We start from the raw sequence: 14606 nt of genomic DNA, 5'->3' as shown, positions 1-14606 counted from the left end.
ACCCTTTGCATGAGAACACTAGGTTTGGGTACACAATGATTTTTAAATCCTGATATCTGTGTTAAAGCAGGGTGAATACTGCATAAATGTAACTGAACATTGACTCAAATATAATCATAAGTTTCTTTGACCCTTTTATAATTAGTTTTAAGCAAATGGTCTCATAGGTTGTTTGTAAAAATGTTCATCAAAAGCAAAAGACTCAGAAATGCTGGTGCAAGTGTGATATTTGCAAAACTTCAGCATGAAAGTGTTCATACAACTATCTAGAAATCTCTTTGACATCATTCTGCCTGTTTACAAGAACTCCAGTCATCCAGTCAGTGAACAGAAGCAATACCATATGGCTTAGATGACAAATTACATACAGCAAAAATAGCCAAAGATTTGGGTGAAGCAAATAATTTGTGAACCTGCAAAAGATAAACTAAACAGTAACATAATTTAGGTTCTGATCCTTCAGTTTCATTCATCTGTCGCTCTACTCACATAAGCAGTCTAAGATAGTTGCATAATATTGCTACTGTCAGAGCTCTGCAGAGATGCCTCAGGGCATAAACTCATTTCTATTCATGCAATGAGTCCCTTTGAGCAGGATGCTTATTTTAAAAGCCTAGTTAAGACCACTCCAGATTTTGAAGATACTGAAAGCACAAACAGGTGTTACCATCCTTTCCAAAGTTGGTCAATTGCAGATAATATCAGCAAATCTACCTGCCAAAAAAAGAAATAAAAAGAAGTCTATAGTAGTACATGGGAAACAACGCAAAAATCTCTCCAAAAGTGATTTAAAAGAGTTAAAATAAAAATACACGTGACAAACCAATTTGTAAATTGAAAGGGCTGAAAATTACACGTATTCTGTGTACTTATGCCTATGCAAAGTAGGGCACCTTTCAAAGTATTTCTGTTAAACAAGTCTCAAAAGATAACATCAAAGTCAGTCATTCATGTAAAAGCATTGGTTTTATCTATATTTTCTTGATCTGAAACACAGAGTGGAAGCTAAATAATCACTCTATATAGCTATATATATCTATATATAGATGTGTGTATAATATATATATATATATATATATAGATGTGCATGTGTATGTATGTGTGTGTGTGTGTGTGTGTGTGTGTATATATATATATTAGCAGAATTTTCTTCAGAACTCATTTTCAGTGTATCTGAGTGTCTCATAAACATTTATAGGTTTATTCTTACTACATAATGATACAGAGAGGAGTTATTCTCCCCATATAAAGGCAATGGAGAAACTGAAGCAGATTTTCAAAGGTACCTAAGGAAGGTATCTCCTCATTGAATCCATACTACCTGAACTCACAAAATCAAAGCTGTAAGCTTAAGGGCCATTTCACTGGCAGCATAAAGAGAAGCCCAGTGACTGTAACAGGGAATTCTCCTGCTGTTACTGGAAGAGGGCTGGGGGACAGGCAGGGTCTGCAAAGGCCCTTTAAGGAGAGTTTTTGTGGCTTGGAGAGGGGCACTCTGAGCCAAGAAAGGGTGTCACAGGGGCAGACTAGAACCAAGAGGGCCAGAGCCTGTGCCCCAAGGTTGAGACAGGGCAGTCCAATTGCCAAATGGACCAGAGTTTGAGCCTTGACAGAGTGAGGCATGACTGAGGAGAGTCTAGTACTGGGAAACCAGACCAGAGCCAGTGGACCAAGGCATAGGAGTGCCCAGATAGAAAAAAACAGTGGACCAAAGCCAAGAGGGATGGAGCCTGTACAAGGTGGTACCTGGATAGAGAATAGCATCTGAGTAGAACAAGCATGGCTATAGAGGCAGAAGGAAGCCACCAACAGATCTCATAAGGTGCCTGGTACCCTAAAGTCCCAGGAGGGCCATAAGAATTACAACTTAGTGCCTGAGGGGCAAGACAGCAGGAGACTGAACTCACTGTGAGGAACCTGAGGCAGCCTCCCAAACTTTATGAGCAACATCAAGGTGTGGAAGGTGAAATAGCAAGAATGGATACCATGAGGAGCTGGAGTGGGCCAAGAGTCACATGGCTACTAGAGGGTTTCATACACATCCCTGGAGAATGGACCTTGTTACAGTGACCAAAATTAACCTTTGTCTCTGGATAAGGGGCTACCAGAGGCATTATTTGAGGCCTCTGCTGCAAAATTAGACACTGTGTACAGTAGCTGACCAGCTGTGCCAGATTCAGGCACAAGCTAACAAAGTAGCAGCTTAGGGCCTCACATTATGAAGGGCCTCTAAGCCAGCCCCTGGGCCACGAAGGGTCATTAGCCGGACCGGAAGTGACCACGGACTGGCAAACCACAGCCCCGCAGAGATGGGTGAAGAAGCTGTGATTCTTCTCGCAGGGCCTGTGGTAGCCCTGGTTGAGGTTTAGGCCCATCGCCCCATCTGGGGGGGGTAGAGGTATGTTTACCTGTTTTCTGGCCAGAAATTCCAGCCGTGGGGTTCTGTGTGGTAGTCTGCCTTTTGCCAGGTTATGTCCTCTTCTGATCCACAGTTTGCCAGGCCGTGGTATAGAAAGGGTGGGAACCCCTAGCTTAGGGCCCCACCTTGTCATAATCCAGCTCTCCTGACCAGGGTAGTGCTTCTTTACAGTGAAAGATGAGAGGCCAGTCACAGAACTCAGTGATGGGAGCATTTTCAGGTCCAGTTCAAGTACAGGGGGCTCTCATTGTAGATCCTAAGCCTTCTAGATCTCTCTTAGGTTCTGGACCTCAAGCAGTCAGTGCTATCCTTAAGCACTGATACCTGTCCTGCTTTGCTGTGGCTCTGAAGCACATTAATTTTTTCTGTGTTCTGACACCAGATTTAAGGCTGCAATCTATGATAGTGCAAGAAAAAAAATGATTCAAAGACCAGACATGTCTGAGTCAGCATATTTACGAAGTGTCAGGATGCCTTTCTGTGCATTAATGCTGTTCTACTGCTTGATCATGCTATTCCCATATATTTCTTTACTTAAGCACAATTTAGCAGTGGAACATTTTTTTCCACCCCTGAAAGTATTCTAAAAATGACTGTTTGGGCTTTTTAAAGAAGGGATGGTTCTCTAGAAATGTATACTGTCTTCAGGAGACAGAGTCTATGCTTCATTAAGTCCTAGGCACTGTTATACAAGAAAGAGGCTTATTCTGGTTATTCTTGTTTACAGACACACAAGCCAAACCAGGTGTTATGTGTTCCATTACTTTTAATTTGAGAAGTACAGACTTACTGAATTGAGCTTTAATGTGTCCAGGGGCTCAAGAATCCTCAATTCTGATTAGTGGAGCAAAGCCACAATCAGAAATAAGTTGGGGGAAAGCGGGCACCACCCCTTTCCTGAAGCGAGGTGGAGAGGAGCTCCCTAACCGGATTGTGGACTGCAGCATGGCAGGTCTGCTGGACTTCAGGGGCAAACCCCACAAAACATAAAAGGAGAGTGTGCTTGGCACACTGTGGGAGAGATGTGGTGAGGGACGGTGAGGAGAGAAGCGCTCCAGAGATGACCATCCTTGGGACTCCACCTGAGCCTTGATAGTGTGCAGATTGGCGCACAGCACTCAGGCTCTAGGAACTGCTTGAGGCTGCTTGAGCCTAAGAACCTGGCAAGCAGCTGGGCAGGTGGTGCATGGACCAGTGCATGGACAGCCAGCCCTGGGAGCAGGTCGAGGCTGCTCAGGCCCCACATGGTGCACAGGTTGGCACGTAGAGAACTGGCCCTGGCAGCAGCTCAAGGCTGCTCAAGTTAGCCCTGGCTCTAGGCCGAGTAACAAGAGCCCTGCAGTGTAGCTCTGCATTTATCTAAAAGAGCCTCAGTACCCAGAGCAGGGCCCAGGAAAGGAAATGACCCCTTGTTTGAGACTGGGGAACTGGAACCACTAAGGGCTTGGCTCCCATAGGAGCACTCTTGATGCCCAGTGTGGGGCACCAGGCCATCGAGAGGAGCCAGAGCCACTGCTGGAGAGAGGCCCTCATGGATGAGTCTTGGCTGCTTCAGAGCGGGAGCAGGAGTTGCTGGGGAAGTGGGTTCCACAGGAGAGGTGGGCTTGGGAGAGGAGGGTCTGCAGCTTTCACCTTCCTCCATTGTAGAGGATATCCACATCCTGGGGCCCTACAGGGGAGAGGCTCCAGGGAACACCCTCTGAGGTGCTACGTATGCCCCCATATTTTGTGATTGATGTTGCTTCATACTGTAGTGGTTAATATAGTTATGAGTAGTCCTTAAGGGGGTTTATACAGGTTTATCTGTCTTTATTGCCTGTAAGTGTTTACTGCCTATTATTATAACCTACCTGTATTGTTGCCTGTGTACGTCTATGGTATTGCTACCTCAACTTACCTGGTTTTATCTAAGTTGATGCTTATATGTGTTTATTGTGCTGATGCCTTGACTTACCTGTTACAAAGTGTTAATGCTTATTCTGTGCAGGGGGCTTAATTATTGCTTATGCTGTGAATCACCCGGTTCATGTTTTTGCAGTCCCTCAAAGTGGTGCAATGCGTTGATTGCAAGTTATTGTATATGGTGTCACATACTAATTTTACTGTAAATATTTATTTTTGTGTAGCAATAAACTCGTATATAGTTAGCACTTTGTCTCATCCTGGGTCTATAGAGGAGAGAGGGAACTTCTCTCAGGTGGCGGGTCCCACTCACAGCACTCTTGCTTGACCACCCCATCCCTTCCACTTGTGGACAGGGTACACCTCTGGGTGTACCCAGGCTACAGCAGCATTATATGTATTGGATTTACAGCATACAATGAAATGAGCCTGAAATGGGTTAAAAAGGCAGAAATGTAGGTGAAAACAAATTCATCATATGGTACTAGCTATCATCTAGAGGCCTCAATACAGGATCAGGGTCCAGTTGCACTATTCAGTCTAAATTCTCAAGAATGATGAGTGATTTGGGGCCTTTCAGATTCTGGGTGCCCACTTGAGGTATTTTTAATAGGGGCCAATTTTTGGCAGTTGTGCAACAAATTAGTTCTACACCCTCCTTGAGTGACACTCCTATCTCCTTACCTTGCTCTATCAGCTGTTCTGGTATCTATTCCCTGCCCTATACCTCTATTCAATCTGCTGGTCTGTTTTCTGCTCTCTGCCCTATCTGCCTCTGCCTTATTTGCCCTCTCCCTGGTCTGACATGCATGCATATGCAGAGAATGCCAGTACAACAGGTTGCCCCTCCCTGCTTTAAGTGCTAGTCTATATTTCAAAGATATTAGGGGCTGGAAGGGACCTTGTGAGATCATTGAGTCCAGCCCCGCCCCCCCACCATAGGCAAGAAGTCAGCTGGAATCAAGTGATCCCAGCATGAAAAATATCCAGATGTTTTTCAAAAGACTCCAGAGTAGGTGTTTGCATCACCTCTGGGGGAGTCTGTTACAGATCCTGGACACACGCACCATAAAGAACTATTTCTTCTGTCTAATCTAACTAGGTCTTCCTGTAGTTTATGGCCTAACAGCCTTGTTATTCTTTGGGGGGCTCTGCTAAACAGCTGTTCTCCCAAGTTCTGATATACCCCTCTTATATAATTGTAGGCTGCTACCAAGTCCCCCCTGAGCCTTCTCTTTTCCAGATGGAAGAGTTCCAAATCCCTCAGCCACTCCTTGTACAGCCTGTCCTTCAGGCCTTGAAACATATGAGTGGCTCTCATCTAGACTCTCTCAAGCTTTTCCGCATCCCTCCTGAAGTGGGGGGCCCAAAACTGGATGCAGTACTCCAGCTGCAGCCTCACCAAGGCCAAGTAAAACAGACGGATGAGATCCCTGGTTTTGCTTGAGAAGCATTGGTAGATGCACGCCACAGTTTGGTTTGCTTTGCCAGACACAGCATTGCATTGGTGACTTATGTTCATCCTGTGGTCAATCAGGACCCCCAAGTCTCTTTTGGCTATGGTGCTAGTGAGTGTAGTACAGCTGAGTTTGTAAGTATTTTGAGGGTTCTTCCTGCTGAGGTGTAGCACCTTACATTGAAGGCCATCAGGCTTTGGTCCATGCATTAATGCATATTAATGTGTCTACACATGCATTAATTTGCATTAACTAATCCCACTTACATTTGATACTTGCTTTGGGCAGATATCACATAGCCTAAAATCACCATTTTAAAGCCACATTAAGGGCACGCACATGTAGACATGTGCCTCTAATGTGGCTTAAATTGGGCTCATCCACATTAAATGAACATGTAGACATGCCCTTTGTTAGCTGCTCCTGGTAATATATGTCACAGCTCTAAAGACTGCTTTTAATTCTAGCTAGAAACATTAACTCAGATGTAGAATTGTTAACTTAGATGAACATTAACTCTGGTGTGGAAATAATTTTCAGTCATGCACTGGATGCACTGTGCAAATGCTCAGGAAGCTCAGTTTTATTTTATGAATATGAAAAAGATGTACATTTAATTCTAATGATAGCAGGACTAAAGAAACATAATTTGATTATTTTGCCTACTTTGTTGAGTTTTTATACAGAATATATGATATAGTAAATTAACGCACATTCCAATAAAAATAAACTCAAAGCAAAAATAAAACATTAACTGGAAAAATGTGTGTTGTGTTATATATGATGATGCACCACACCATCTGCACCCTTTTAGAAAAATCCTAGATCTGCCGTTGTGTAGGGTTGTTTATTGTGTCCTTACCCCATTTTTTGGGTCCTAACATCTGATTTTTTTTTCTGATGTAAAACTGAAGCAAAATTAAGCCAACATAAGAAACAGCTAAAAAAATTTAGAATGTTGGTATTGGCTGAAGTTAGAAATGCATTCAGACCAGGGGGTACAGATCCAGAGTCAACTCCCAGGTTGAATTTTGCAAGAAAAACAAAAATCAGGTGCCTTTGGACTCATGATAACCTTGGAGCTGAGAAGTTCAGACTTTGATTCTCATCTGAACTGAAATTGTCCACATCAGAGTGACTTTCTACTTTAGCCCTACTCCATCTGGATTTCATGAAATGGGATAATTTGACTCTAGCATTTATAGTTGTCAGAGCTGTTAGTTTTAATAATCTAGTTAAAGACCTACCAGCAGTATATTCACATACTTTATATCTCTTTATGTCTGTCTAAGATTTTTAGTTAATTTGCTCTTCCATATGTTAGGTAGCTACAAAGCTGCTCTGTTTAATGATTTCTTCCTTTGCCCTGCAAACAGTATATAACACCTCTTAAGAAAAAGTGTACAATTGACAAGGCAATCTCAGCAAGTGAAAGCAAATTCTCTTGCATGTTCAAATGCCCATGCAAGATCAAATAAACAAATTAAACAAAAATATAAGTAATTCCATCTGGTGTTGAATGATGCCTCAACTATTTTGAAAAGCATAGGCATAAGGTGTTTGCATCTCATATTTACAAATACTTACCCTGGGAGTGAGTACACTCTGGGCTCAATGAGCTTTTTTCTTGAAGCCCTGTGCTTTTCTTTGCATGTATGAGTTGCAACCTCATAGCAGAGAAACAAGAGAAGCATGCGAGGTGAAGCCAGCTACATAGGGTGTTTTGATTCATATAGCTGTGACCATCTGGAAAAATCTTTTGTTGCAAATAGCTATAAATTTAAGCAATTCCATGAAATATATTCCCTAATTTTCAACCCCTTAATATCCTCTGTCCACATTATGAGACCAGCATCAGAGAGGTCACGAAGCACACATAAATGATTGAAAGCTTGTGTTAGGGCCCTGGATATCCAAAAGAAAATCCTAACCTGTGATGCTGATTCTGACCTTGCTCCTGGATTCTATTGGTGAGCCTTTATTGAGAGATCAAAAAACTGTGCAAAAAGCATAGATTTTCAAATTCCTATTAATCTTTCATGGAAATATTTCCATTTAATGCAAGTAAGGGTTATAAGTAAAACTAATTTCTCTTATTCATATACTGTATCCTGATTAATCCATAAAACAGATCATCATACATTTATGCCTCATAAAGAAAAGCTCCTCAGTGTTGATACACATGAAGCCATGGTTTTCAAAATTGGGACCTAATGCTGAGCTCCAAGATTTATATTCAGCCAATTAATAAACTAGCATAGCTAGTTGAAAAACAAAAAGCATGTCTGAATAAGTTTCTGTCAGAAAATATGTCAAGGGGATATGCTGATATTGACAAAATTATCAACAGAAATATTTCAATGATCCTAGTCAAAATAGATTATTTCATTTCCACTTCATAATATTAATTTTTTTTAATACTTTAGATTTATATTTAGAACAATTTGTAAGGTAAAAATTGCAACATTATAAAAATGAAATAAGGTCATTTTTTAAATTTCTAAATCAGTATTTCATTATTTTCATTCTGTACTATATTTTGAATCTTAATACTTTTGTCCTAATTTAAGATGATACAAAATTCTGAAACGTATCTACAGGATGGGTATTCTGTTCTCTGAACATTCCTAGTACTGAGCACTTGAAGTTTCCATTTACGTAAGTTTTTTGTTTTTTTTTAAATTTTCTAACCTACTTTTGCAAATGTTGGCCTTAAGACAGTGAAATAATGCTAAGAAGGAAAAAGGGATGATACATGAGGGTGTAATAAAAAAGAATATGGAAAAAATTTTCAAACAGAGACCTATTAAAGTAGCATTAGTATTTTGAGTTCTATAGATAAAGCACTCCAAACATCAGGATATAAATACGCAAGGTTGCCTAACTTACCTTTACACTGGGGACTGCAGCATATTTTCAGAAAATTTTAATACCTAAATAGAGAATACATTTTTAGAAAATGTCATGTCTAATTTAGAATGAGACCATTAATGAGTCTTAAAGCCCACTGTAAAATGTATGCAGTGATACCTACTTTATTCTAATGATCCAATGTGCTGCATAGACAAAAGCATGCTATGCTTATTTAATTCATCCTGGGTATAAAAAACAGAGAGAGTTTTGTACATCTCTACTTGTGAACACAGTTTGTAAAAAAGGTTCTGAAAAAGTGAGAGAAACTTGCTCTATATGAAGTTCTGTACCAATGTGGAGAGTTCAAATCCCATTTACTTTTAGGGGTGTTATAAATGATAAATTTCAAGAAAACCTCTCAACATTAGTATTACAGAATGATGAAACTTTTTCTTGGGAGATTATCAGTGATTTATAGAGCTCAGTACCAAATGAGATTTCAGGAAGGATTTAACATTAATCATTCATCTTAAAACTTTTTAAGGGTATAAAAATATACCACTTTGTCTATTCCCCACATCAGTTCTGTCCTTTACTCACCATTCTGTGCAATTGCCACTTAGAATTAAACACCTTTTCACACCCTTTGCCATGCTGTTGGGAAAGGGCTTTGTGATTGCCAGAACCAAATCCCAAGAGTACTAAATAGCACAGGGGAAATAAGGGTACAAGGATGAACATGGTCTTCTCTTTGCTTGACTCTAATTCCTTCTTCCATATCCTTGACTATTTGTTTCTCTTTTTGGCTTTCCTCAAAAAATCTTTCCCCTTCCCCCCTTTCACTTCACCAATTTTAGAACGGTGATCTAGTCACTGGTCCACGTAGAGAGTCATGATCCTTGTTAGACCACAGGGTGCAACAGTTTAATAGTTCATCCACCCCTTTAACTATTTGGTAAAGGTAATAATTACCTCTCCTGTGCTCTCAGCTTTGAACAAGCTCCCTGCTGGAAGAAGGTAAGGAAAAAATACTTTTCACAATGAATCTTTATGAACCTCAAAATTCCATGTGTGATGTGGAGGTGGGAATCTGCCAATCCAGAGATGTGGACGTTCCTAATTTTCTTATCTCCTCTAAACCCTTTGCCTTTGCAATCCAACCTTTTCCTTTCCAATCTCCTGTTCCTGCTTGCATATTCACTTATTCCACTCTTTATTCTCCATCCAAACCTCTCATTGTTCTCAAGCTTTTTTTTCCCCTTTAGAATATAATTATCCAATAGTCACTCCCCTCTTAAAAGATATATTTGATGCCACTTGTCTCTGTAACTAATGCCTCATCTACCTTTCTGAGCTCAATGAAAGCTTTCGCTGCAATCATTTTTTGGAGTTCCTCTATCTGAACGTTCATCCTAGACCTTCTCCAGTCCAATTTCCATTATTTTTGTTGAACTGAAACTGCTGTGACCAAAGATTCCAATAATCTCTTCCTGTCCAAGGCTCAGAACGTGTACTATATCCACTTCCCCATTCATATTCTCTCTCATTAAACTTCATCTTTCCATGGCTGTCATGAAAGTCCAAAGAAAAACATCTTTCCAAGGCTTTCGTGATACCCAATCCTAATTGTCCTGCTACCTTTCTAATCATATGTCTTATCTGTCCTTTGTATGATCATCTTCAGCCCTGTTTCCAATTTTTTGTTTTGTTCCACAGGGCACTCTCTCCTCTTTTCTGTCTATACCTAGTTTTATATTAAATCACAACTGAAACACAAATTTAACTGTCATGTCTATGCAGATCTATTTCTACACTCCAGACATGTTCTTCCATCAAAACTAAAATTTCAGCTAGTCTCATGTATAGCTTCTGAGATCAAATTCAAACAGAGTTCTTAATTTGCACAACAGTTTCTCTATCCTTGTGGAAAACAGCTATCCGACTTGTTACTCAGGCTTATAACAGCAGTATTATTTTTGACTCTGGCATCTATAGGTTTTCAGATTTAACCTATGCTTAGATCTTGCCGATTCTTTCTGCCAGTCCCTAGTAATTTGCATGGACTTCAAAGGCACGTCCCGATATGGTGGACATTTGGTTTCCCAGGGACAAGTGCAACACCATTTCTTGTCCCAGGGAACAGCTGTGCCACATGTGCTTTGGCGCATGGCAAGTTGGCCTGGGTGGCGTAGGAGAGGCTGGGGCCAGCATTGTGCGGGCCCCAGCAGCCTTACCTGATATCCTGTGGGCCTCCCGGAGCAGCTGCCAACGTGATCCTACTGGGTGGATCCTGGCCAGCAGTGGCAGCATCGCTCTGAGTGGCCTGGCTCTGCTTTTTAGGAGCGCATGCTGCCTGAGCGTGCACTGCTCCATTTTATTTCCTTTGTTTAAAAAAAAAAAAATGGGGAAAAAAATGAGAGCAATGCATGCTTGGGCAGAATGCTTTTGTAATGTGGAGAAGTCCAAACTGTGCGGTATGTGTCGCTGCAAACATTTTTACAGTGCCACATACCGCATGATCGCACTCATCCGGACGTGCCCCACGAGTTTTAGCTCACTCCGATATCCTTTTCTCTAACATTAACAAATAAAATCTTTCCCCATGCAAACTTGTTTGGAGCATGTTGCCTCTTTTTTTCCCCCCTGCATTCTTCCACTGGCTTCTGTTGTCTATTATATGAAACACAAACCACATATTTTCACTCCCAAGGTTCTATATGTCTTATCCCTTTCTATCATATTTGATTCAGTATCAAGACCCTGACTCCAGTCAGCCCATTATGCAATCTCAATTGCCCACTTATAAAATTTTGAAGCGTATTTGTTATCATGATGGAAGGGACTTAACCATATGTAATTCATTAACTTATTTTAAATCCCTTCTTAAAACTCCTTTATTATAGGACTGCCTACAAAAACAAACAAAGCACTAGAAAACCTTGACAATGGTTATGCTAATAGTGTGCTGAGACCTATGTCTATCATGCTGATAGTATTGCCTCACTGTTTATTTGAACAGCTCCATCTGTCTGTATCCATTTGTTTTCTTTTATCTTATACCTAAAGTGTAGGGAGGGTGAGTATTGTGTTGGTGTAGCAGAATACATATAAATATGACAAACAACAAAAACAGTTCTATAGCTTTCACTTATCAATTTTTTTGTGGGGGGGAAGCCCAGGAATAAGAAATATGAGATAAATATTAAAATGGTAGCCCCTGCGTTATTATTAGGGTTATATATTACTTCTCTTGGTATATCATACAACATAGGTAGCTGAAAGCCTGTGCTAACTTGGTTACAAAACGAATTAGACATGAAGTAACAACTGGGCAAAAGTCATTAGGGAGCAATAAAAATATAACTTTGTATAGTATATCAGTGAACGTTAGCTGATAGTTACACTATTTAGGCTGATGCAGCTAATAGGGGTGAAACAGGGGGCCTGCTCGGGGCTGCTTTCCCTGCGGCCTGCCCACCTGTTCCTGCGCTAACTGCCCACGTTCTTTCCTGCCACACCTTGATCTTAATTAATTAAGGGATGTTAATCCAGTGGGAGGCTGCCCATTTCTGGCCTGATACCAGGGGCGCTATCTGTAGCTCCATTCCTCCCCTACACTGCATCCCAAGCCTCACAGATGGCATCTAGGTGTTCTTGTCATCACCGGCCCCACACTGGGCCCCAGAATCCTTCTATGAGGACCCCTACAAGATCCCTCCTTTCAGGCAGCCTACCCAACCTTCATTTGGCCAGCTAGCTCCCTGAAACTATTTTCCCCTCTTGGGTGTGGTCCCCCCAGGACCTTTGGCTACCAGCCCTGGCCCACCTCCAGGCCAGTGGAACCCCAGGCCCTCAGCTCTTGGGCGTCCTTCATGGTGGGCCCCTGGACCGTTTGACCATCCTGGTCCTGGTCCCAGCATGGGCCATTTGAGGGTACTCTCTCGATCAGGTCTGAGTATCTAGCCCCTCTCTCTCTCGGGGTCTGCTCTCTGGGCCCTACAAACAACAAGGTTACCCACCCTGTTGTGGGGGTTAAGGAGCCCTGACCTGCCTTTCAGCAGGGTGATCACTGGCTTGGCATTTCCTGGGGGCTCCTGCACCACTGAGAGCCCCACCAGGCCACCCACTCCTGGCAGGGTGCAGTTTTCGGTTGTACCCAGGACCAGGAACCTCCTATCCTTCCCCTACAGCTCCTCCCTTACCTCCAGATAATATCAGCAGCTCTCTGGCCAAGCAATGTTGTTGCCTGGCCTCTAGCAGCTGAGCTGCGCTGTTTATATAGGCAGTCCCTGATCCCAAAATGGCTGCCCTAATCAGGCACCTGGCAGCTGCCAGCTCCAGAGCATTAAATTGGCAGGCACACACAGTGCCCTGCTACAAGGGAATTTTCTAAAAAATTGTTAAAACTCCAATCTTCCAATGAACACTGCATTTGTAGATACATTTGCCCACATAGAATCTATTGGCTTCTGTAGGAACAAGCTTAAAGTGGAATCATGAACTTAAAGCAAAAGTGGGCAAAATATGGCCCATGGTCTGGATCCAGACTGCCAGGCCATTCTATCCAGCTCATGGGGCCCCTAAAAAAGACAAATATTACTGGCCTGTGGTTGCCCTTCTGAAAGCTGGTGGGAGGTGTGGGCTTTCAGAGGTTGTGCAGCATCAGTCTGGGCCAGCTCTGTGGGGCTCCTTGCTCTCTATGGAGCCTTGGAGCTAGCCTGGACCAATGGCATGCAACTCCCCAAGGCCCCTGGCACTGCAGCCAGTTGCCAGGGGAGTCGCATGTAATTGGGTTGGGTGGGTTCCATGGTGTCTACATGTGGCTTCCAGCAGTCCATCTGGGAGCTGCGTGCCTTCAAGCCAGGCTGGGCTGGCTCTGTGCCAGCACATGGAGCTCCTAGAACTGCAGGCAAGAGTCACACACACTAGGCTGGGCTGTGCTGGCTCTGTGCCTCCACATGTGACTCCCTCTAGAGTGCTAGGAACCCCACATGGGGACACAGAGCCAGCCCAACCTGATAGAGTGTAAATCCCTGTGATTTCTGACACTCCAGCAGCTCCTCAGACTCAGCTGGAGCCATGGACTGCCAGGAGGCTCTGCCTGGGCCATAAGCTCCCCAAGGGCCTGCTGCCTGTTGTTGCTTCTCTGAAAGTGAAGGCCTAAAAGCCTGCTCTTCTCCTTGGTCTGCCACCCATGAAGGTATATTTTCTGTGCAAGGCTTCCCTCCCTCCAAGTCTGATACCTCTCACACGTATGGTTGGGTAGATTTAATTAAGCTTTTTATCCTTGTGTTGTTCAGTGTAGGGTTTGTATATCCCACTATCTGCTGTGGGACAGAGTGCCTGGGGAAACAGGGGCAACTTTCTGTTTTCCTACTTCCTGGGAGACATAGTCTACATTATAAAGGGCCTGGAAGAAGTATGACTGAAGAGATAAATACTACCACATAAACCAGTGATTTGTCATTCATGGCATTCAGCCTTCTTAAGTGGACATTTCATAGAGTTCATAAATTTCATAGACATTAGGGTTGGAAGGGATCTCAGAAGATGATCAAGTCCAGCCCCCTGCCCGAAGGACAGGAAGTCAGCTGGGGTCACAGGATCCCAGCAAGATAAGCATCCAATTTACTCTTGAAGGTGTTCAATGTAGGTGCTTGAACTACCTCCAATGACAGGCTGTTCCAGACCTTGGGGGCTTTGACAGTAAAGAAATTCTTCCTTATGTCCAGCCTGAAACGGTCTTGCAGTAGTTTATGACCATTCAACCTCGTCCTCCCTTGGCACACTCTGGTGAACAAACATTCCCCCAGATACTGGTGGTCACCCCTGATAAACATGACCAGCCTGAATTAGTTCTTAAGGAGCTCAGCTCAAATGTTCAGGGTCAAATGAGGGAAAAGGGTGGAAGCTACATCTTCTGGAAGTGGAAACTGGCCCACGACAGATGCATTCACAGTATGGCTTCACCATCA

The 14606-nt window shown here is 42.7% G+C and overlaps 2 long non-coding RNA genes across 4 annotated transcripts in view; one reads left to right on the top strand and one right to left on the bottom strand.

Annotated features, from left to right (window-relative positions):
* Positions 1-289: 289 nt before the first annotated feature.
* Positions 290-9391, bottom strand: LOC149864445 (uncharacterized). Its single transcript, XR_016442770.1, has 4 exons — positions 9232-9391; positions 8813-8873; positions 8668-8711; positions 290-714 (listed from the first exon to the last, which is right to left on the bottom strand). It is a non-coding gene; the product is annotated as an uncharacterized LOC149864445 (long non-coding RNA).
* A 213-nt stretch (positions 9392-9604) lies between these two features.
* The window catches only part of LOC149864444 (uncharacterized), a 91515-nt gene continuing 86513 nt past the window's right edge, over positions 9605-14606 (top strand). The window contains exon 1 of one of the 3 annotated variants that reach the window (XR_016442522.1): positions 9605-9648. This is a non-coding gene — a long non-coding RNA (uncharacterized LOC149864444). The remainder of the gene's footprint in view (positions 9649-14606) is intronic. The other 2 variants (XR_016442520.1, XR_016442521.1) reach the window with 2 other exon arrangements.

The sequence above is a fragment of the Crocodylus siamensis genome, chromosome 5 (genome assembly GCF_052110815.1).
Source record: "Crocodylus siamensis isolate JL-2025a chromosome 5, ASM5211081v1, whole genome shotgun sequence".
NCBI lineage: Eukaryota > Metazoa > Chordata > Crocodylia > Crocodylidae > Crocodylus > Crocodylus siamensis.
Note: the sequence above shows the minus strand (reverse complement) of the source record. Positions and strands in the feature narration are given on the sequence as shown.